The 22150-nt window shown below is 44.1% G+C and overlaps 1 long non-coding RNA gene across 1 annotated transcript in view; it reads left to right on the top strand.

Annotated features, from left to right (window-relative positions):
• Nucleotides 1-21336, top strand: part of LOC143839064 (uncharacterized) — a 63314-nt gene extending 41978 nt beyond the window's left edge. The window contains exon 3 of the long non-coding RNA XR_013231571.1: nucleotides 20812-21336. This is a non-coding gene — a long non-coding RNA (uncharacterized LOC143839064). The remainder of the gene's footprint in view (nucleotides 1-20811) is intronic.
• Nucleotides 21337-22150: the final 814 nt, after the last annotated feature.

Here is a 22150-nt window from a genome sequence, read left to right on the forward strand (position 1 = left end):
TGTGCAAAAATACACCTGGGAGGGGCATCCTACTGTAAATCCCACAGATTCTGGTGGTGCATGTTAACCTGAGCTTAGTTGCCCCCTCCTTTACTTTCTCATAGATTTGTTTGTATGAGTTTATCACAAAAACAAATAACATTCCACTGTGTCATCTTTTTGGTCATAAAACTTGAAAATATGCATAGATCTGTAATGTGCTAAAATATAACGCCTGTTGCTGACATGGAGCAGCCAACATGTCAGGATTCTTTATTTTGATGGGTGTGGGGGACATTAAAGAAGCCAAAAGATCAGTAGATAACATGAGAAATACAATTACTACGAAAGACATTTCAAACAATTTGCACACTCTGCACCTTTTTTGTGGTTTAAATTTTGTTTAAGAGAATCTTAAATAATAAAGTTGGTGATACTATCTATTGCAAATCAGCTTTTAAAAAAAGGGCTTTCCAGCACAGGATGTGAAAGTGCTTCCCCCAACCGAACATTTTATTAAGAATGATCACATGAAGTTTGGGAAGAAGCTGTTGTCAGCATGACTAGTGATGTAAACATTGCAGAAATGTTGGGTATGTCTCAGTGATTCTAAAACATGTCAAAGCCTGTTATATGGAGCCTGATAAAGCACTTCACTTGGCAAGCAAACTTAGGCAGGTTCTTAAGCTATCTCATGTTTCTGAGTGGTGAGTACGTTTCAGTGAATCAGAAGAAGCAGGTGCTGCAGAGTTATGAAACTGATGTAAAGGGATTGCTATCTGACATTTTTCCTCATTGGATCCTACTTTCTGAGAGAGAAACTGTATGCCAAAAATGTAACAGTGTTGGTGAAATGGCCTTTCAAATTCTCACTAACTGAGGCTACTCCTACATTTCGCAAGAAGATGAAGGAAAGGAAGACAATGTTCTCCATGTGGATTACTATGGAATGGGAATTAATTAATATTTCTTATCACTGTAGTTTCAACAGCAAAACCTCTTTTTTGTTTTTGTTTTTATTTGGTGAATCAAATCTGTGATCTGTTGATTAATTGGTTGACTGAAGAAGAAGAAGAAGAAGAAGAAGAAGAAGAAGAAGAGTTGGTCCTTTTATGCCGCTTTTCTCTACCCGAAGGAGGCTCAAAGCGGCTTACAGTCGCCTTCCCTTTCCTCTCCCCACAACAGACACCCTATGAGGTGGGTGAGGAAGATATCACTGATATCACCCTGATATCACTGCTCGGTCAGAACAGTTTTATCAGTGCTGTGGCAAGCCCAAGGCCATCCAGCTGGCTGCATGTGGGGGAGTGCAGAATCTAACCCAGCATGCCAAATTAGAAGTCTGCACTCCTAACCACTACACCAAACTGACTGATGTGAAAATGTCTTTAGGGGAGCCCTAGTGGGAAATGCAACAGAAGTTGTGATGGAAATGACTTGGCACATCAAGAAAATGAGAGATTGCCAAGCCAGTTTATTTATTTATTTTATTTTTCTTTATTATTATATTTATATACCGCCCTCCCCGAGGGCTCAGGGCAGTTTACAGAAAACAGGGAGGATACAATTAACACATGGTAACAGGTAACAATAACAGCAGTAATAACAATAATAATTTAACGGGATCACCTACTAAGCACCAGCTGTCCCAGTGGCAGGAAATCAGACAACTCCATGCCTTTGGGCTCAGGCCAGTCATACCAGGCTCCTGGGGCAGTGGCAGCAATTCAATGGAGCAGACTTGCAGAGGTGGGGCGGCCACTGCATGGAGTGGGCATGCAGTACTACAGTCTTCTCTGATTGGTCCCCAAGCTGAGGGTACCCTTGACCACCTCTGCACTCTGGGTCGTTAGGCAGAAAGGCTGTGCTGTGTTGGTGGGGCCCAGTGCTGCTCAGCCACAGATCCCTGGGAGTTGTAGTCCCTGCTGCCGCCACTACTGTTACTTGGCAAAGGGAGGCCACTTGAAGGTTGGCCTGGTACCTGGGGGAAGGCTGTTGAGCCCTTAGGCCTACTTCAGACAGACAGACAAAGAGCCCTTGCTGGTGGGGAAGGTCTGGCTTTGCCTTCACTGTCAAGCCTAAGGAGATGGCTCCTGTCCTGGGGCCAGCATCAGGAGGGAACAGTATATAGTGTTGCTTGGCAGGTCCTTCTCCAGGTCTCCTCCTGCCAACCTAGCAGAGAGCAAGAATGGGCTGCTACACTGCAGGTCCCCCTGGGAATGTGTTCTCCATGAAAGCGGAAAAGCAGAAAGGCAGAGAGAAGGTCACTACCACCATCTGACTTTGCAGCCTCTGTGGCTTGCCCACAGGCCAGAAATGTTCTGTTTTCAGTAGAGACTTCACCCCCCAGTCGGTCTCCTGTCTCCTGTTTCCTCTGACTGCTTTCCCTTCTGCTTGCCAGCATCCCCAAGAGGACCTTACTCCAGTTTTCTAGAGCCCATTGTCAGAACAGGCCTTATTACTAGTTTTGGTCACTTTAGCAGAACATCATATTTCAAACACTCATGAAGTCTACTGACTCAGCCTATTGGGCTCTCAAGATTATTACTGTCTACACTGACTGGAAGCCATTGCCTGGGGTACCGGTACTGGTCTCCAGACCGGGGGTTGGGGACCACTGGCCTAGGGTCTCAGGTACAGGCCTTTCATATTACCTAGTACCTGATCCTTTTAACTAGAGGTGCCGGGTATTGTTCCTGAGAACTTTTGCATGGAAATCAGGTGCTCTACCACTAAGACACAGCCCATCCCTAAATTTTAGGTGCAGAAAGCTCTTAAAGGCCAATTTTGTAACTTCTGAAAGTCCTTACTTGTCTAGTACATGAATTTGCTTTTTATGGTGTCTTTCTATTCCATTCCATCCCCTCTACATATCTGCCAAGGTGCTTATGACGTCTTTTGTCAATATATTATCAGACTTCCTTATCACTTTTATTCTACACAGTTTGCTGTTTGAATATATTGCAAGATAGACACAGCCTTTGGAAAAGCTTCAGTCATCGAAGGTCAGTGGTTTGTTAATGAATGCTTTCCTTTTTCCACTCTCAAGTTCTTCTACTTTTTAGGTCAGGGTAAATGAAGTTGGTACAGACTGTGCAAGCAGTCCTTAAATTGTTTAATGACACCAATACATCTGAGCATCTGGGCCCAATGGGCAGAAGTGTGATGTGCTCCAAGGGTTTTTAATGCACTTAAAGCAATTTTAATGCAAAGTCATGTATTATGGCACATTTTAAATAGGAGCTTATCCTATATCTTGGTTAAAGCTTCTGGGAGTTAACAGAATTCTTTTCATAAACTGGTCTGTTCATGTTCATTATACACATATATATAGTTCACTTGCCTTAGTGCATTTATCAGGACATACACTACAAACCTTCAATTTTTAAGAATCTGTTCCAAGATACAAAATTGGAATTGAAACATCTTTAACCCTCCCCCCGCTCCGGAGGAGCGGGAGGAATAAAGGAGTAAGGGCAAGTGGGGAGGAGTTAGGGCGGGCCCTGTCCGGGATAAAAACTCGGAGGGCCCAATCAGGAGCCGCGAAGCGGCTCCTGATTGGGCCCTCCGAGTGTCACTCGAGGGCCAAGCAGCCAATGGGGAGCCGCGCAAAGCGCGGCTCCCCATTGGCTGGTTGGCCCAGCCTCGCCTGAGCCGGCCGGGGAGTTGCCGCTCAGAGGAAGAAGCCTTCCCCAGCGGTAAGTCCTCCGGCCGGCTTCCCCTCGCCCAGGGAGCCTTCTGCCGAGCCCTGGGGCAGGCTCACCTGCCCTTGGGCCCGCCAGAAGGCCACAAAGCCCACTCCCAAAGTCCCGAGCCTTCTGCCGGGCCCTGGGGCAGCCGAGCCTGCTCCTAGGCCGGGCAGTAGGCCGCAAAGCCCGCCGCCCCCGTCCCGAGCCTTCTGCCGGGCCCTGGGGCAGCCCAGCCTGCCCCTGGGCCCGGCAGTAGGCCGCAAAGCCCGCCGCCCCCGTCCCGAGCCTTCTGCCGGTCCCTGGGGCAGCCCAGCCTGCCCCTGGGCCCGGCAGTAGGCCGCAAAGCCCGCCGCCCCCGTCCCGAGCCTTCTGCCGGGCCCTGGGGCAGCCCAGCCTGCCCCTGGGCCCGGCAGTAGGCCGCAAAGCCCGCCGCCCCCGTCCCGAGCCTTCTGCCGGGCCCTGGGGCAGCCCAGCCTGCCCCTGGGCCCGGCAGTAGGCCGCAAAGCCCGCCGCCCCCGTCCCGAGCCTTCTGCCGGGCCCTGGGGCAGCCCAGCCTGCCCCTGGGCCCGGCAGTAGGCCGCAAAGCCCGCCGCCCCCGTCCCGAGCCTTCTGCCGGGCCCTGGGGCAGCCCAGCCTGCCCCTGGGCCCGGCAGTAGGCCGCAAAGCCCGCCGCCCCCGTCCCGAGCCTTCTGCCGGGCCCTGGGGCAGCCAAGCCTGCCCCTGGGCCCAGCAGAAGGTCCCAAGGCCACCTACCTTACTCTGTTCCTCCCTTCCTCCCAGCATTCCCTTTCTCCTTCCCTTCCTCCCAGCATTCCCTTTGCCCTTTCCTTCCCTTCCTCCCAGCATTCCTTTTGTTTTTCCCTTTCTCCCTTCTTCCCTCTCTTCCATCTGCCTCTTTCTGGCTACCTGTTTCTCTCCCTCTTCTTCTGTCTCTATCTTCCTCCCTTTCTTTCTGTCTTTCTGTCTCTCTTTCTCCTTTTCCTCCTTCCTTCACCCCATCCCTCCACCCATCCATCATGCTAGGGCCCGCTGTATTTTGCCCACAGCGGGCTTAATATCTAGTTTTCTAATATTTTCACAGACAACTATATATATGTACATTAGGAATACATTTGTACAAAATGGTGTGAAGAAAAGACCTCACATATGAGACCCAGTGCAGATTTAACGTTTCTCATCTTTTAACTATGATACAGCATAGAGACGAGCAAAAGATAGAGGTCTAGTTATTGTTGGGATGGTGGTACTCTAGAAAAAGTGCTGGATCAGGTGGATCTTGGAAGAATATTTTCTGGATCATGTAACAAAAATTAGTTATACCTTACTAGAAATCCTTTGTGTTTATTCTTGATATGTAAGTACAACATGGACCATGTGGGTAAGTTTAATATGAAATATTGAAGTCAGCCCACTCCAGGTGTGCTACTGCATCTTCATTAGTCCTAGCAATAACAAACCATACCACTCCAGTTTCCATGCAGAATTTGTCATGGGTTTGCAAACTGGTTACACAGGATTATAGATAATGTTAACAATGATTTTATGGTCAACAAAAATATCATGCTATACAACTGTTAAAGTGAATCATGACTAGGATAGGAGATTTTAAAAAGGAGGACAGAAGAGAGAAGAAGAGTGCATGAACTGGATCCCAATTTCCTGCATGTGGCTAGGAGAACAGGACTCTTATGGAGTGGATCCAGTGAGCTTTCATGCAGACAGATATTTCTCCATCCTTGCTGATCCACAGAAGCAATATGATGCCCAGAATGCTGATGCTTGGTGCATAACATAGTGTAAGGAAAGAAAGGGAACTGGGTGCTTTAGGATGCTTTGGGCTTATCCTGCGTTGAGCAGGGGGTTGGACTAGATGGCCTGTATGGCCCCTTACAACTCTATGATTCTATGATTCTATGAAAATGCCTGTCTCCTTTTATGAGCCAGAAGCTTGCAGGCTCTAATTAATACCTCTACCATATATGAATAAGACTACTGACACAGTAGTCTTGACTCTGACTGGAGTTTGATCTCCAAAGGTCAAGGACCCCTGTTAGTAGGGACCATGTAACTGGAAATACCAGCCATCAGAATAAGAACTTGAACCCTTTCACAGGTTCTGTACTGGTGAACAAATTACAAGGGACCTCTTTTGACTAGCCAGGAAGCTATGTTTGGGATCTTGTGCCTCAGATGGACAAAAGTTATATAAAATAGTTTCAGTGAGGAGGAAAATCAGAAAAGACTGATGAGGAAACCTAGTGGGATCTAATCATTTATATATACAGCACATTTCTGCCATTTAAGAAAATATTTTTTATAGGAACAACTCATTTTCTGAGCTATACTGAAAGCAAATTTTCAAGTTAGACTGAGCTTGGGAGGAAAGCAGTATGTGCTTTCTATGTTCAGTCAATCTGCTGGTTTTCATCACTTCCTTTGCTCTCCTTTTGCATGGGGACTCTCTAAATGGGAAATAAATCTTAATGATAGAGGCCCTGCTACAATGTCTGGTTTAAAAGCCTTCATTCTTAAACAGGTCATACTTGTAATTCTCCTAATGGAAATAATGTGCTCCCTGCATTCCTTTTCCTTCTAAATTTCCAGAGTTATATTTTTGCTCAGCAGAAGATACTCCAACAGTCACTCCAGGAATGTAGCAATCTGTCACCTGGATTGTTGCAAGAAACGAGTTCTTATAGCTCCCACAAATGGCATTAGCCCTATTAGCAGCCTTGGAAAAATGTGTGAGTTTTTGCAGCAATTCAACGGTGTCATTTAAGGCAGCTTCTCAGCTGTGCCATTCCACAGGAATGTACAGCTTCATAAACATAGCCATTTTCAGCACTACTTACCCATTGGTATATTGCTGGTGTTCTTATCTCAGCATGGGCATTAAGACTGAAGCAGATTAGGACTGTGTATCATCCTCTCTTCCTGTGATCAAAGTGGAATCAAATATATACATTATATGGCTGCATTCCCTTGTCTAATTTGAATGAAATGCTTATTGCACTTCTTAGAACACTGTCCCTGTTCCTTATTTCTAGGATAGAGATCAGAGGAGGAGACTGGAGCCAATAGTGGTTCAAGTCCTGGGCTGAGAGTTAAGAAACTCTGGTTCAGATGCTGACTCTTCAATTAAGTTTGGCAGGGAAACTTAGGACAGACCCTCTCTAAGGTGCCCTTTCAGTTATTATCTTTGCAAAACTCTAACCATGTATAGTGGGCATATATGCTACCTAGAGATGAGCACAAACCACAAAAATGCAGTTTGGTTCATGTTTCGTGGCCAAATTATGAATCAAACCAATTCACTCTCTGACAAAATGCTTTGGTTCATGGTTTGTGGGACCAGGAAAGCTCATTTAAATATTTTGCAATCCCTTTAAAGGGTAGTTTTCAGAAAGCAGCAAAAATAGCTAAGCAGTGAAAATGCCCCCAGCCACTCAGTTGTTTCAGGCCTTCTTGTGCAAGTCCTTTAAAATTCAAAGGGACTACACAAGAAAACCAAGAAATGGGGATCCTTGCATCACTTCAACAGGGGAAGACCTCATCCATCACTTGGCAATTTGGGAGAGCCAGGTGCTCCCCTCCCCTCCCCTTGTCACCTTAAGATGCTCACATTGGGAGCTCACCCTATGGAGGAAGAGGCTGGTGGTGGAGATGGGGTTGTCAAGTGAGGTGGTTAGCAGAGGAGATCACTATGGCAAGCCTAACAGCAGCAGCAAGATTATGAACACAGGCTGCAGCAGCAGTGGTGGTGCCAGCAGAGAAGGAGGACACTCCAGCTCAGGTATCTTTTGTTGTTGGGCCCAGCAGGAAGTAAATTGACCATAGAGGATGCCTATCTCATATGGTTCCCAGATGGAAGTTGTCTCCTTCCTTGTTTGCCTCCCTCCTCTACTACCAGGCTCCTGGGTGAGTTCCAAGTGGGAGGTCCAGGGGGCATCCTAAGGTGATGGAAGGAGGGCAATTAAGTGCCTGAGCTTTCCCAGATAATCAGGTGATGTCTGTGGTTTCTCTTGTTGAAGTGTTCATGACCCTGAACAGGCTGCTCCCCATTTCTGACTTTCTTGTGAAGTCACTTTAAACTTTAAAAGGAAGAAGAATGCAGGGTTTTCAAGGGACTCAAAGTCCCTTTAAAAAACCCTGATTTCTGCTGTGGTCAGCAACAAACATGATCCCTATGAACTGTCTTAACTATTCATGGAAGACTGTGATTGTGAACCTTTCAAAGACTTTCATTCCTGAACTACAAATAGGACAAAATTTGTCACAAATGTTCATTTGTGGTTCAGTTTGTTCCCGTCCCTAATGTTATCTATGATCCTCCTGATCCTGACAGTCATCATTTCATTTTAATAGGGCACTACATACATTTAAGCTTCAGAGGATAGGTGTTATATTCTGGCTGCTCCACATGACGTTGCCCACATCCAGTTTCTGGCCAGCTGACAGATTGCTACACCATCCATTTTAGAGCATGAGTTCGGGAATCACATAAAGTGGATTTACCAACCTAAAAAGCATGATCCAGCAGTGCACAACCAGCAGGCAACCAGCAAAAGGAACATATAGAGGCTTAAACGCGCTACAGTCATCCGCATCGTTCTACCCTTATACCCTTTCCATTGTTTCTGGAAAGGGAATTACTTTTCTTTTTAAAGATTGTGACATGCCTGGAGCAATAAATAGGTGGACACATATTTAGGCAGTGCCAGAAATAAAATAAGTGTTGGCGTTCAAAGGCACTATGCATTTATGATTCTATGTATAGGCATTGCAATGGATAAGTATGGATTTTTTGTTTAAAAAAAATAGCGGGCATTTGCGGGAACTTTAAACTGCATCAAAAATGGAGAAAGGGGATTGGTTGCCTGAATTGATTGATAGGCGGAAGTGTGATGTGCATAAGGTGTGTTGCCCTCTTCCACCATTTCCAGCAGCAGATGTGGAGGGTGAAATGTGCGAAAAGGCAGCAGATAAAGGCGAGATGGCAAAAGATGAGGAAGGCCTGGGAAGCACAATGAAATTTTGCACTTTGCCATTCTGCTGGGGTAATGCTATTTTTACTAATGTGCGGAAATATCCTTACTATGCACTACATGAGATTTATATGGAACATACTGAAACAGAAAATATGTGTAGTGCCCTATTCAGATGAAAGGGCAAACTTGCATATTGGAAGACTTGGTGGGAAACTACCAAACATAAGTACTTAGAAAATTCAGGAAGAAATTACAAAAGACACCAGTGATGAACTGCACTTTAAAAGCTCATAAGTGCTGTATAAACATGTAAAGGACTATGAAGGATTAATGCCTCACAGAGCAACAAATGCCTTTGAGTGACGGGCTACTCAAAGGAATTTGATTGGTTAGCATCGGTTGAGCAGAAAGACTTGAGAACAGAGTGCTAAGGAGAATTCAGTTTAATATTGACTGAACTGGAGTTTAACACTAACTCCTCAACAATACTAGATTTCTGGATAAACTCAGTAAACAGTGGCTTACATTTATTTATTTATTTGATTTCTATACCACCCTTCCATATAGCTCAGGGCCGTTTACATACAACAAAATGTGGGGGATACATGGAACAAATTAATATATAACATAAACAAATTCAACAACAACAATCTAAATAACAAAATTTCAGTGATATTAAACAACAATATAACAGGAACTTAGCTAAGGCCCTTAGGGAGGTCATACTGGTTCAGGTGGGGAGGGGATGTCTGAGGGGGACCCGTGATGGGTCTCCGGCAAATGCCTGGTGGAGGAGCTCCTTTCTTCAGGCCCTGCAGAATTGTGGGAGATCGGACAGGACCCTGATCTTTTCAGGGAGTTCGTTCCACCAGGTGGAGGCCAGGACAGAAAAAGTTCTGGCCCTCATTGAGGACCAATGTGCTTCTTTGAGAGGCCTTTTATTTATTTTTTTTAAAGACCTCCAAAATCACTAAATTACCATTTCTTTGTCATGATATTATTGGGCCTCTTAAATTGTCCTGTTTAACTTGACAAAGTTTGGGGAATCAGTGTATCTGAATCCAAACTTCTTTGCAGTAATTATACCACCAACCATACTTTTTACGGAACCTCTGTTGATTCCAAATGTGAAAACACCTGTTGTGGGTGTGTTTACATTCCCCATCACCTACAAAGTCTGTTAGTGTATTATCATTTAATAAGCAATCTACAGAGATAAAAAGGTATAGGCCCTGCTCAGGTATGCAATGCTGAAATCATCTTTAAATAGGACAGGGTCCTATTAAATAAAAGAGTAAGGCCGCCTGGGGAGGAGTTAGGGCGGGCCCTGTCCAGGATAAAAACTCAGAGGGCCCAATCAGGAGCCGCAAAGCGGCTCCTGATTGGGCCCTCCGAGTGTCCATCCAGGGCCAAGCAGCCAATGGGGAGGCGCGCAAAGTGCCTTCCTATTGGCCCCTCACCAGGACAGACCAAAATTCCATTCACCCAGCCCAGTCTGGCTGCCAGTCTGCTCCTGACCACCAAAGGGAGAGGAGGTCAGCAGGGCTGCCAAGGGGGATGAGAACAGAGGCTTGGACAGGTTGAGCCAGCCCTTTTCGCCCCAAGGCTGACCTAACTGTCATGTCCAACTGAAAATTGCCTCAGAACCCTGACAAAGCTGGCAGAGTGCTCCCCCTCCCCCCCCTTCAGGCCTGCTGTGAAGGAGCCTCTGACAGGCCCGGACTGAGGGAAGGAGGCCTTTCCAAGAGCAACACAGGGGAGCCTGAGGGCCTTCCTTTTGAGGGGGGGGGACTTTCCCCTTCTGCCAAACAGTTGCCTGACAGGGAGGCTACAGAAAAGCCCCTTCTCACTTAAAATACTGCTCTGGCTGGGGGTTAGACACAGCCAAGCCATGTGTCTTTCTTCTTTGCAACTCTCTGCAGATTTGAGGCCACTGCACAGCGTTATTCTGCAGAGGAAGCTGGCTCTTTTGTCTCCTGTTTCATCTGCACAACAACCCTGTGCAGTAGGCCTCAAATCTTTCAATTCAACAACAACCTGTGTGGGAAGCCTTAAATGTTTCTTCTCTACCACAACCCTGTCCAAAGTAGCCCTTTCTGCCTGGGAAGCTGATCTTTATACTCTGCAGATGAGCTGTAATTCCAGGAGCTCTCCAGGCCACACCTGTAGGTTGGCTACCCCTGGGTTGGAAATATTCCTGGAGGTTTGGAGGTGGGACTTCAAAATCGTACAATGCCTCAGAGTTCAGCCTTCAAATGAGCCATTTTTGCCTGCAGTTGGTAGGGAGTGGTGCAGGAGTGTCCCTCCTGGCCTATGGATTATGGCCAGCCCTTATCAGCAACTGTTTGTATTCTGGGGCGCAGACAGGCAGACCAGCATCAGTCCTGTGAGTCTGGAAAGTGCAGGAAGATCTAAATAAATATTTACAGCCTGAAACTAAATAGAGAACAAGTAAATGTCTGGAGACACATCGTCACTGAAATGGTAACTGGCAAATAACCTTGGCCTGGCAAATAAAAAACAGTATTAAAAACCTTACTAAGGTCAAGACTGCTGTGCACAGACAGTCTTCCTCTTAGGGTTGCCAGCTTCCCTGTGAGGCTCGCTACCCCACCTCCCTCATGGGAAGTCTGCTATGGGGAGAGAAGGGGAAGACGATTGGAAAATGCTTTGAGACACCTGAGGCCTGCTGGGTCACTGCGGCCCATTCCCAGTTCTCTCAGATCTCTCACAACCCTACATACCTCACAGGTTGACTATTGTGGAGAGACAAATGGAAAAGGTGTTTGTAAACCGCTTTAAGACTCCTTTGGGTAGTAAGCAATAGGGTACAAAAATCCGTTCTTCTAAGGAGCAACCATGAAAGAAGCATGTGGGCACATAACCTTTTACCAACAGTGAAAATATGGGAGGCAGAAGGAACAGGGTGGACACCTGTGTACTGTGACTACCCTATGTGTATTAGGGCAGAGGGGCATTTCAGTGAATGTGGCCTAATTCACACAAGAAGGGAAATGACGCAGAACTGGGGGGAATTGGTTGCCATGTAATCTTCCCCTAAGAAGAGTCTCCAGTCTGATTTTCCCTTCACATATCTGAGGACATGGCTCTGGAAAGCTCATCTGTAACCACTATGCCACAATTCCCAAAGGTCAGTCCTCTCCCACAATCAACGAACATTCCACACCACAGGTTCTTGACACCCATATCTCCACACCCATGGCCTCATTTGACACCACGCCACCACAACCTCCCACACAACACACATGACAACCCCATGCCCTTACAGACTGGACAACTCCTCCCCTTCCTCTTCCCACTGCCAAGCTCTAGCGCCCGTTGTATTCTTGGAGACAACGGGCTTTGCCCCTAGTATTTGAATATTATAATAATAGGCTTCCTGGTATGCAATCATGTATATTGTCCTAAAACAAGAACTCTTGGGGTAAATTTTGTTAAATTATTTTGGTGGGACTTCACTTTGTGTTTTAATAAGGCTTGACTGGTTGTTTGGATCCAGGTTGCTAAATTTAAAAGAAAAAAATTCATGATTCTTGACTTTATGGAATGCCATCAAGATATTCACAGAGCAAGGAACAATTTCAGCATTGGTCATGTTCAAGGATCAGCTTGGTTTGCAAACTGAAGTTTATAGCAGGTCAACTGGAACAAACTTTCCACAAACTCTCAAGCAGTTCATGGAGGTTTATGCTGATTCATAAATGGATATATTTTCAGTTTCCACTCAAAATGTTTACCAAACTTCAAAGCAACAGGGGGAGGCAGAATTCTCCAGCCTTGGAAACACTATTTTCAGTTTCAAACTAGTCATATCAGTTTTAAGAGGGTCCCCCCACACACACCTTGTCAGAATTTTTTGTGTTCACTTCCTATTTTCTTGCACAGAAAATGCGGAGTCCCAGCACCTTGCTTGGATTTGTGACTCTATGCTATGAGTTCAGTCCTTTTAAGCTTGCAGTTCCAGTGGCACTGGATTCTGCTGGATACTCTGTGATTGCACTGCTCTTGCTAGGCTGTACATTGTACTAGTTCAGCTGGGTTTGCAAAAATGCCCCCTTGCTTGGATTGTGATTGAGCTGGCATTCCCACGTAGGTACTGGGTTCTGCCAGGCACTAGAATATTGCAGAGTTTCTTCTGGGTTTGAAATCCCCACCCCAGTTTGGATTGATTCTGAACTAGATATCAGTTATGTTGAGCTGGCATTGTCACAATGGCACTAGGTTCTGCTGTGCCCTACTATGACCCATTATGCATGGGGGGTTTAGCGCACATTCGGGGTGGAATGGCGGCGACTAAAATCACCGATAACGCACGGTGCTGGCTGCAACCAGCCGCAGCTTCGGTGCATGCCACCAAAAAAGTCGCGTTCGCGAAACGCGGAAGAAAGCGCAGCTTCCGGGTGACCGGGGCGCAAGCAGAAGTGGCACTGGGATCGCTGCATGCATAATCGGTTACTCTGGGTTTTGCCGCCGTCGCGCCCCGCCCTGTGCATAACCGGTGTGTATCGCGTCTTCCCCCTCCGCGTTTTCCATGTGACCCAAAATCGCCGTTTCGGCGGCCGTGCATAATGGGCCTATATTACACTTGTTCTGCTAGCCTTGCAAAAATCCCCCCCACACACACACACTACCACCTTTAGTTTCTATTGCTGAGATTCTGTGATTTGACCTTAGTCACATTTGGTTTGACTAGCAGAGGGGCACAGATTCTAATGGGCATTCAAAAATGCCCCCACAGTTTCTACTGCAGAGGTTTTGGTCTTTGATTCTGTTCTGCTGGGCTTCTATTGCCCTTGCTGTTTTTGCTCATCCCCCCCCCAGTTGGAAACAATGGCATGTTCTTTGGGGGGCTGTAACTTAGACCCTGTATATTCAACCATCACCAGACTTGGACAGCATGTGTAGGAGAGTCAGCAAAAAGATCCCTTGAAAGTTTGGTGCCTTTGGCATGCTGGTTAGGGCTGCTATTTCACATCATGAACCTCACAAACCAAACTGGTTCATCTAGCTCTTAAAAATTTCTGATCATTTGTGACTTATAAGTTAGGCACACTCCAAATCAAAATGAATCGCCTTTTCTGATTCATGGTCTACATCTTCCTCAAAGCCTTATGTACTGTGATTGTGTTAATATAGATTCCTTTTCCCCAATACAACTCTTTGGGAGATCTTTGCAAAAGATATGTTGTTTGAACCAAACCCAACTACCATAAGAAATAACATTGTTCTCCAAACACATTTGCAAATCATGCTAAGATTTTGTAATTAATCCTGAGTAGGCATGTGTGCTAAGTAGGCATGTGTGCTAAGCAAAAAACCTGGATTGCTTCGGCATGATGAAACACAGACTCTCATCATAGGACATAATGGGCCATTACTTTTAGTGGTGAGAATTTCTCACTGTTTTTTCTTAACATTGGATATAATGGAGGTAGGATGGGGAGCCTCTAGAATTTGACCCCCTGGCCCAATCTTCTTGAAGCTTTGGAGGAATTTAGAGAAGAGGCCTCCAGAGCAACCCTGAAAGTTTAGAGCCTCTAACTCAACTCCCCCCTCCTCAGGCCACAACAGCAGTAGCAAACCAGAGCAGAACAGCAAGCCACCCACCCAGGGAACCACAGTATCCAAAGTGGGAAAACAACAACAACAACGAATTTAAAAAGAATAACTCTAACAATAGCAGCACCAGGCACAACAAGCAGTGCCAACCCAGACCACAACAGCAGCAAAAAAAAAAAAAAAAAAAACAGCAATTGATTAAAACATAGTGTGGGATATGTGTGTGCAAGCACAGCCTGCATCACCTTTCCATTCCTCAGCTGCTGTAATGTTGAGAGGCCAATCCAGAGAGCTCTTGCAGGAGCAGTGAGAAGCTGTCTGTTTGGGAACTTTGCCGGACTGAAGGAGACTTTACCTTGCTCAAGTGAGTCGGCATGTAGTCTGCATGACTCGCAGGAGCTGGGAAGGGTACGGTTCCTCTCGGCTTGCTGCAAGCACCACTGTCTTTGCAGTTCTGTGATTTGGTACCGGGTGTGCCTTCCCATTATACCTCCTTCACAGCTGGTGGAAAAAAGGGAGCAGCAGTGTTCAGGCTCCAGTTGTCTGTGTTTCCGTCCTTGTCTGTACCTTTGAATTTTAAATGGCTGCTGGTCAAAGGGCTCATTTGAAGTGCACCAAATCACACTTCAGCCACTCCAACTCTGTCTTTTAAAGGGATTTTGCGTTCCGGACTGTATTCAGTCAATTTGTCTCTGAAGCAGCCCTGCTTTGGAGATTTTTTGACCAAAGCGATTCAAAGCACACATGCCTAATCCTGTGTGGGGAACCAGTTGAAGATTCACATCATTTCTGTTGGAAACTCCTATTTTCTGTTGTGGCATCCTTTGCATAACCTCTTTTCATTCATCTATGTTTCTTACAATATTTTATACTTATTGAGTAAGGTGACTGTCACATGAGTTATGGCACCATGTGGACTTTTAATCCTTACACTAGATTCTAGTTATCTCGCAGTTGGGAGGCCCTCCCAAGCAACTCTTAACTCATGTATCAGTGTGTCAAAGTTCATACCCTATATTATATGTTATGCCAGTTTGTCAATGAAGCAACAAGATCAAATAAATGAATTGAGAAATGCTTTGATCACAATAAGTGTTGAGAAATGTTTCAATGCATGTGAAGATTTGACCATCAAAGACATGACAAACATAAGGTGTCAACTTGGTCTAGATTGTACAACTAGGACAATGGGTCCTTTTGCAACTCTGGGTAAGAGTTGAAAAAAATATCTATGACCGTTATCAACAAAGCTTTTTGGGAAAACTCTAATCTTACAGAATTTGGACCTTCAATTGATAATCTCAATTGGAATGAGCATGAAACATAAAAATGTGGGTCACAAACCAAACTAAAAACCCCATCAGCTTGCAAACCAAACCAGGGTGTAAACTGTACGGAGCTTTTATTCCAACTCCAGGTCGAGTCAGTCCCTGCCCTCTACACAGAATGCGATTTCCGTTTGGATTTGGGGCGATTTAAAATTTCCTTCTGCAGCAAGAAGGATTGATCCCGAGTGACCCTACCTTTATTGTGTGATATCTTAGAGTGCTTTTAATGCCCAAGATTTCAAGATTCAGATTAGAGAAACTAGGCTGTTTTGAATCTGGGCTCTCCTCCATGGTAGAGGGCCTGTGATTGGCCACAGGTGGTCATGTGACAGACTTGCCTTAAAGGAGAAGCCCCTAATTTCTCTCAACTTCTGTCGGTCCTGGATTTTTTCTCCCTTCTCTGCCTTTTTCTATTGTCTCCCCCCCCCTCCAAGAAAAGAAAGAAAGAGGCTTGACTCCCCCCCCCCTTCTGAACTACCCTAACCACATGCAGAACACTTTCCTGTTTCAATGGGGATGGTGGGGGAGAGGAAGATCCGAGTTCAAAGCGATCTGAATTCAACAGGATTGACAATGGAATAAACAAAGTAAGTGCAGACTCTGCCCAGGTTTGTGTCCTGAACAGCTGCACCATAGGGGAGCCTTTGCCTGTGGCTCAACTGTTTCCAGTATAAATAACAGAGCCACAGGAGCCCACAGCTCAGCTGTTTAAACTGGAAACAGCTGAGCAGCAAATGGAACCTGCGCCCATGGCTCAGATGCCCCCCCCCCTTTTAGGGTATTTGTTATCCTGTTTTTCTCCCCAATTGAGACCCAAAGTGGCTTACAACATACAAAATGCAATGTAAACAAATTTAAGTGAAACAAAAAGTACACTAAACATCATGGGCTGGTCTAGATTCCACAGAGACGATCCAATACAGCTACAGGCTAGCAGCCAAGGGCCAAGGTTAAAGTACAACAGCTTAGTCGAGGTTTGAACATGGGTCTTACAGGTCTAAGTTTGATACTGTAACTGCTTGTCATTCAGAATCTTCCCAGTTGTATGAAAGAACATGGCTTGATTGACATATACAAGTGCTTGCCATTTTTGGCCAGAATTCCTACCGTTAAAGTTCTCCAATTCCTCTTAGAATAAGACCTGAGTAGAACACTACAGGGAATACAGCACTTTTTTCAAGTCTCAAGTACTTTTAAAGAAAGACTCAGACGTACACATAATTTCTTTGAGGTATTGATGAAAATCAGTTATTTTGGGAGGGACGCTGCTTGAAAGTTTCATTCTTCTATTCCCCACCCGGTGCCATTCTAAGAAGAATTATACCTGCCTACCTCCTGTGAAGTCAACGGTTTTATACCTTGCTTAAATTTGCACTGCAAGATCCCTAAAGTTATCTCTTGCTGCTTTCCTATCCAGGCTGCCATCTGATCCAGCATGTTAATCAAATGAAAGATCTCCCCCCCCCCCCACAAACACCCACATAGTTTAATTTTTATTCAACTCTACCTGTATTAATACAATGAAGTCTAAGGCTACCTTTATTTTTGTGCACTGATTTGAAAATTGCAAGTGATAGATGACGGTTTTCATGGATCATTCCCCCCATAAACAATATGTACAAATCATGCTGTAATATGGACATAGTGTTCAGTTATGCAGGGATGGTTTATTTGAGGGGTATGCAACACATAAAGCAATCCTAACATGCTGATTCACATGCTCAGTCGTTCTTAAAGGGCTTACATTTCGGCACCCATTTTGAGGGTGTGAATATCATAGACATTGCAAAACTTTCTTCTTTCTTAGTGCATGTCTTCTATCTATCTCTGTTTGTAGAGCCTTAGTCTGACACTTTAAGTATGACATAATGCAAATGCTCAATATTATCTCAATCTAAGGAATGGCAGGCCATTTGTTGAGAACCAAACTGAAGCCTGCTTGTGAATTATGTATCAACTGTGGGATCACTTCTCAGTAGACCTGCTTAACATTGTTTCCTTGGCTTCCCTTTGGCTTCCTTGTGATTTCTCCCAACTCAGTAGGTGGAAATACATTTGTTATCAGCCCTGGAAATGATCGTCAGGGCCTTTCTTAGCGGAGTTATGCCTTTCTAAGTCCACTGGAGTAAATAGGCACTGAAAATCCAGTTAGCACTCCTGCAGAAAGGAAGGAAGAAAGGAAGAAAGGAAGAAAGGAAGAAAGGAAGAGCGAGCTTCACTTTGGCCTGACAGCATGCCCGGTAGAGTAAACTTGTGCACCAATCGATGTCTAAACTGTAACTGGGAAGAGGATCTGGCAAGACATCTCTGAAACATAACACTAACACTGTTAATGTTATGAGTGGGATTTGGTCTAGGATGGTTTATTTTCCTCTGAGATAACTAACATTTTCGCATGTTGCATCTTGACAGTTTTCAACATTTCTTCCAAATTCCCTAGAAAAGCATTCTGTCTACTTGCAGGCACGTCCATTGCATCATGGTTCAAGTCACTATAATTTCCCTCGTGTTTTAAGCTTCCCTGAAGCATGAACCCTACCTTGGTTGGCATCATTCCAGCAATTGTGTTGACACCATTGGACTTTCATTTCCTGTCTCCTCCATGCCCTAGGCAGTTGAATCGCATATAATTTTCATGCTTGGCACAACACTGTATTTCCCAAGTCAAACTAATCACTGCTAATTACAATGGTTGGGGCAGTGTGGCTTAATAAAGATTCATAGTTGAAACATTGCTGCCGATTTGCAAAACACCTTCAAAGGGCTGCAGTGGGATGGTCACAATGGCTTTGCAGGCACACTAAACAATATCTCCTCCCAAACCAATTGGATGGTGCAATGTATATTTGGAGATAAAACATAAGGCCAAAGCTGATGGTACAAAATCAGGTAAAAATATTTTTATTACTCATTTAAATTTCCAAAAATTTCCTAAGTGTTTCACCAGCAGGTGTTGTAAGGGGAATTTGTAATATATAATAACATCAGTATAGTTAAAATTATACAATCGATTTTTGGGCTTCATATTTACATGTATTGAGGCTCTCTGCGTATGGTAGACATGAATATTACTGTTCTTTGATGCAACATGGCAACTACATATATAAAGAGGAAAATGGGTAGCATGTGTTTCCATTATGAGCAGTTGGTGGGTTCCTGGTTTCTGTAGTGGTATCAACCAAAATGGCCTACAATTAGGGTTGCCAGGTCTACTGGTGTTGCAATCAGGAGATGAAGGTTCTTTCTGGGAATGATGTAACATGCTAACGTTATCTGGAAGTAATATCAGCATGATGGAGACCTCAGGGGTGGTACCCCTCTGGCTTTTGGACAAAACTCAATGGTAGAATTTGTTTCAAACCATAGTTTTGCCCCAAAACCAGAGTGTCACCCCTCAATATGTCAGTGTTACTTTTGGGTGATATCAGCACATTGCATTAAAATGCAGCATTATTCCAGTTTATGGTAAGTTAGGAGGGGTTGGGAGATGAGGTGCATCCAGAAAGTGGGGAACCCCTGCCCAGACCAGTGGATGTGGTAACCCTACCTACAGTACCATTAGCTGCCAATTTCTGATCCAGTTCAAAGTTCCTAAAAACTTTTTCTCAGTTTATTGTGATGGAATGGATCTGTATATTTTAAAAGTAAGAATTCTATAAAGAAAGATAGATGAAAGATCATGGTTTGGAGTTCAATTTTAGCATATTGTGGCTGTATCCACATATGGACCAATTATGGACAGGTGGGAAAGGGCTAGTGCTTGTATGGCAGCATGGCAAATTCCCACTTGTGCAAAACATCAATGCTGGCCCAGCCCCCTCCCAGCCCCGGGCTGCTTTAGGGCTGCTGATACCCCACGGCAAGGGAACACTGATTTTTTTTCATGTTCCCTTTTTTTCCGTGACTGTGACTGATGGCCATGCTGGGTCAGGCCCATGCACACAGGGAAGAGCTATGTTGCCCTAGCAGGGACAGAATATGTCCCGTTTGGCTTCACAGTGCTGCAGAGCTGAACGGAGCATTCTTTATGCAATCCCACCCGTGTGGAAGTAACCCCCACCCCACCCCCACAAAGTGTTGTGGAACCTTTCCACTCTGGAGTTCTGCATGCACATACACAACTCTGGGATGTGCGCTGGGGGGAAATCGCCCCCTGTACGTACATAGGAAGCAGTGAGGCATGCTGCTCCACCACAAGAAATTGGTGACGGCCCAGCACAGTCAACACTGTGCATAATCAGTCATGGTTTCACAATAGTAACCATTTATAAAAGGATTTTCTTCAGATGATCCAGTTATGAATGGTGGCTATAGCACAATAATAATACAATAGCCACCAATGTGTTGATGTGGCTATGTCTAAATAAAGTTATGCAGTACAATTATGTCTAGCCATTCTTGCCATTGCACAAAACTGAGTTAGTGAGTAGTGCAACATGTCTCTGATTTATTTTGTTCTTTCTGTTAAGTGAAAGGAATTCCTTTCACATAGAGAAAAAATTATTTGATCTTTCCATGAAAGAGCTGGTGAATCAGTTGCTTGTTCTTGGTAAAAGGAAAGAACAATTATCCCAAGGTTGCTATTGAATTTTACAAATTGTACCTATTTTTTTCTCTCTGTACAGCATAATGCTTGCAGGAACTCAGAAGATTTTTTCACTTGTTACAGTGAATCCATGCACATCTGCCTGCACATGCATACAATTTATTTATAAGAAACAGCCACTGCTTGTTCACTTAGCTCTCCCCAGCTGTTACTGAGTGAAAATTTAGCTAGTAGTATTTAAGGGGATTGCCCAATCAATCTATATATCCATTGTATCAATTGGATATGTGTTTTACAGTAGTTGCTTCTGATTTGTAACTCTGCCATGTGATAAATAAATAGCTAATGAAACTGGGAACCAGCACGTGGATAAATGTGTAGTTTCAATTACATATTAAATTGTATGTGCATTGAATACAACATGAGAATGACTCAATGCACATAGAAAGAAAGACAAATCAAGTATACACTGCACATGAACTATATATTTGTTCATTGTATCTTGTGAACAGGGCTTAAATATTAACAGCAGAATGGTGTTAATGAGAAATATGGGCAACAGCTTTGTGAGTTATCACTTTTCATAGTAACATTTCAGTAATTATGTCACCTTTCTCTCCTGAGGACACAATGAACTGAAGTCATGCCTACCTTTATACTTCATAAGCATGGGTTTTGTTTTTCCTTTAACCTCTGTTTAGGATTTTTAAGGATGCTCTGGTGAGCAGGTCACATGAGAAGATTCAAGAGCATGAATCAACAGTTCTCCAAGTGCTAATGAAGAGGCCAAGATCTGCGTCATCGTGAGAGTAAGGATGCTTCACAATCAGGATGAACTTTCGCAAGATTGTGTGAATACGTCTCATCTTGGCAAACAAGCAATTTAGTTGAGCTCATCATTTTTAAAAGCCATTCAGTCAATGCTGGCTGCAGTACAGGGGGTTTTCTTTATAGCTCAGTGGAGCATAATGAACATGATGCAGAATGATGAACTGTTACAGACATGAGCAAGTGGGGAAACATGGCAGCAGGTACAGATTTTCAATGCAGCTTGGTCTATTGACTCAGCAGTCCACAAGCATGCAAACTCAACAGTACAATCCACCCCAGATATAATATGAAGAAGCATCCAGAGAGAGTAGATTAATATAGTTTGTCCATCTGATAATTGATAAAAGTATAGGGGATCACCTAGGGTCTTGACCAAACAGGTCAGATTATTTTATGCTGCAGTTCCCCCCAACTTCAATAAAGAGATAATGCTATTTAGAAACATGCAAGGACAATGACAGCTGTTTGACATTTTTGGGAAAGGTGAACGGTATTATAAGCCCCTTCGGGTCTTCACAAGAGAGAAAAGCAAGGAATAATCACTGAAATAAATAAAAATACATCAAATCACCTGATATTTGCTTATTTCCAGTCTTCCAGATGAATAATTATCTTGGATTATTTTTCCAAGTGGCTAGTTAGCATTAGGTAACAGGTAAAAACTTGTGAATGAGCAAGTGAACCATTTTGGCAAACTGATATAAATTTCAACAAAACCACATTTTGAAATGAATCTTATTCATTCTGAAATCTAATACCAATTGAGCTGTAGCTTTTTCATTTATTTTATTCATAGTATTTACTACTACTACTACTATTACTACTACTACTACTACTACTACTACTACTACTACTACTACTAAAACATTTATTTTTCACCATATCTCATGAGACTCAGGATAAATTATAATAGGATAAAAACATCAAATTGTGTATAAACTAGATATTTAAAATAAATGCAATAAATGATAAGTATTAAAACCATATTTAAACTAATAGCCCACTTTTCTGTCATGGAAAAGAGGAGGGATCATAAAGGTGGCCATTTAGAAGAAGAAGAAGAAGAGTTGGTTCTTATATGCCGCTTTTCCCTATCCAAAGGAGGCTCAAAGCGGCTTACAGTCGCTTTCCCATTCCTCTCCCTACAACAGACACCCTGTGGGGTGGGTGAGGCTGAGAGAGCCCTGATATCACTGCTCGGTCAGAACA

This window comes from Paroedura picta, chromosome 5 (genome assembly GCF_049243985.1).
Source record: "Paroedura picta isolate Pp20150507F chromosome 5, Ppicta_v3.0, whole genome shotgun sequence".
Classification (NCBI taxonomy): Eukaryota; Metazoa; Chordata; class Lepidosauria; order Squamata; family Gekkonidae; genus Paroedura; species Paroedura picta.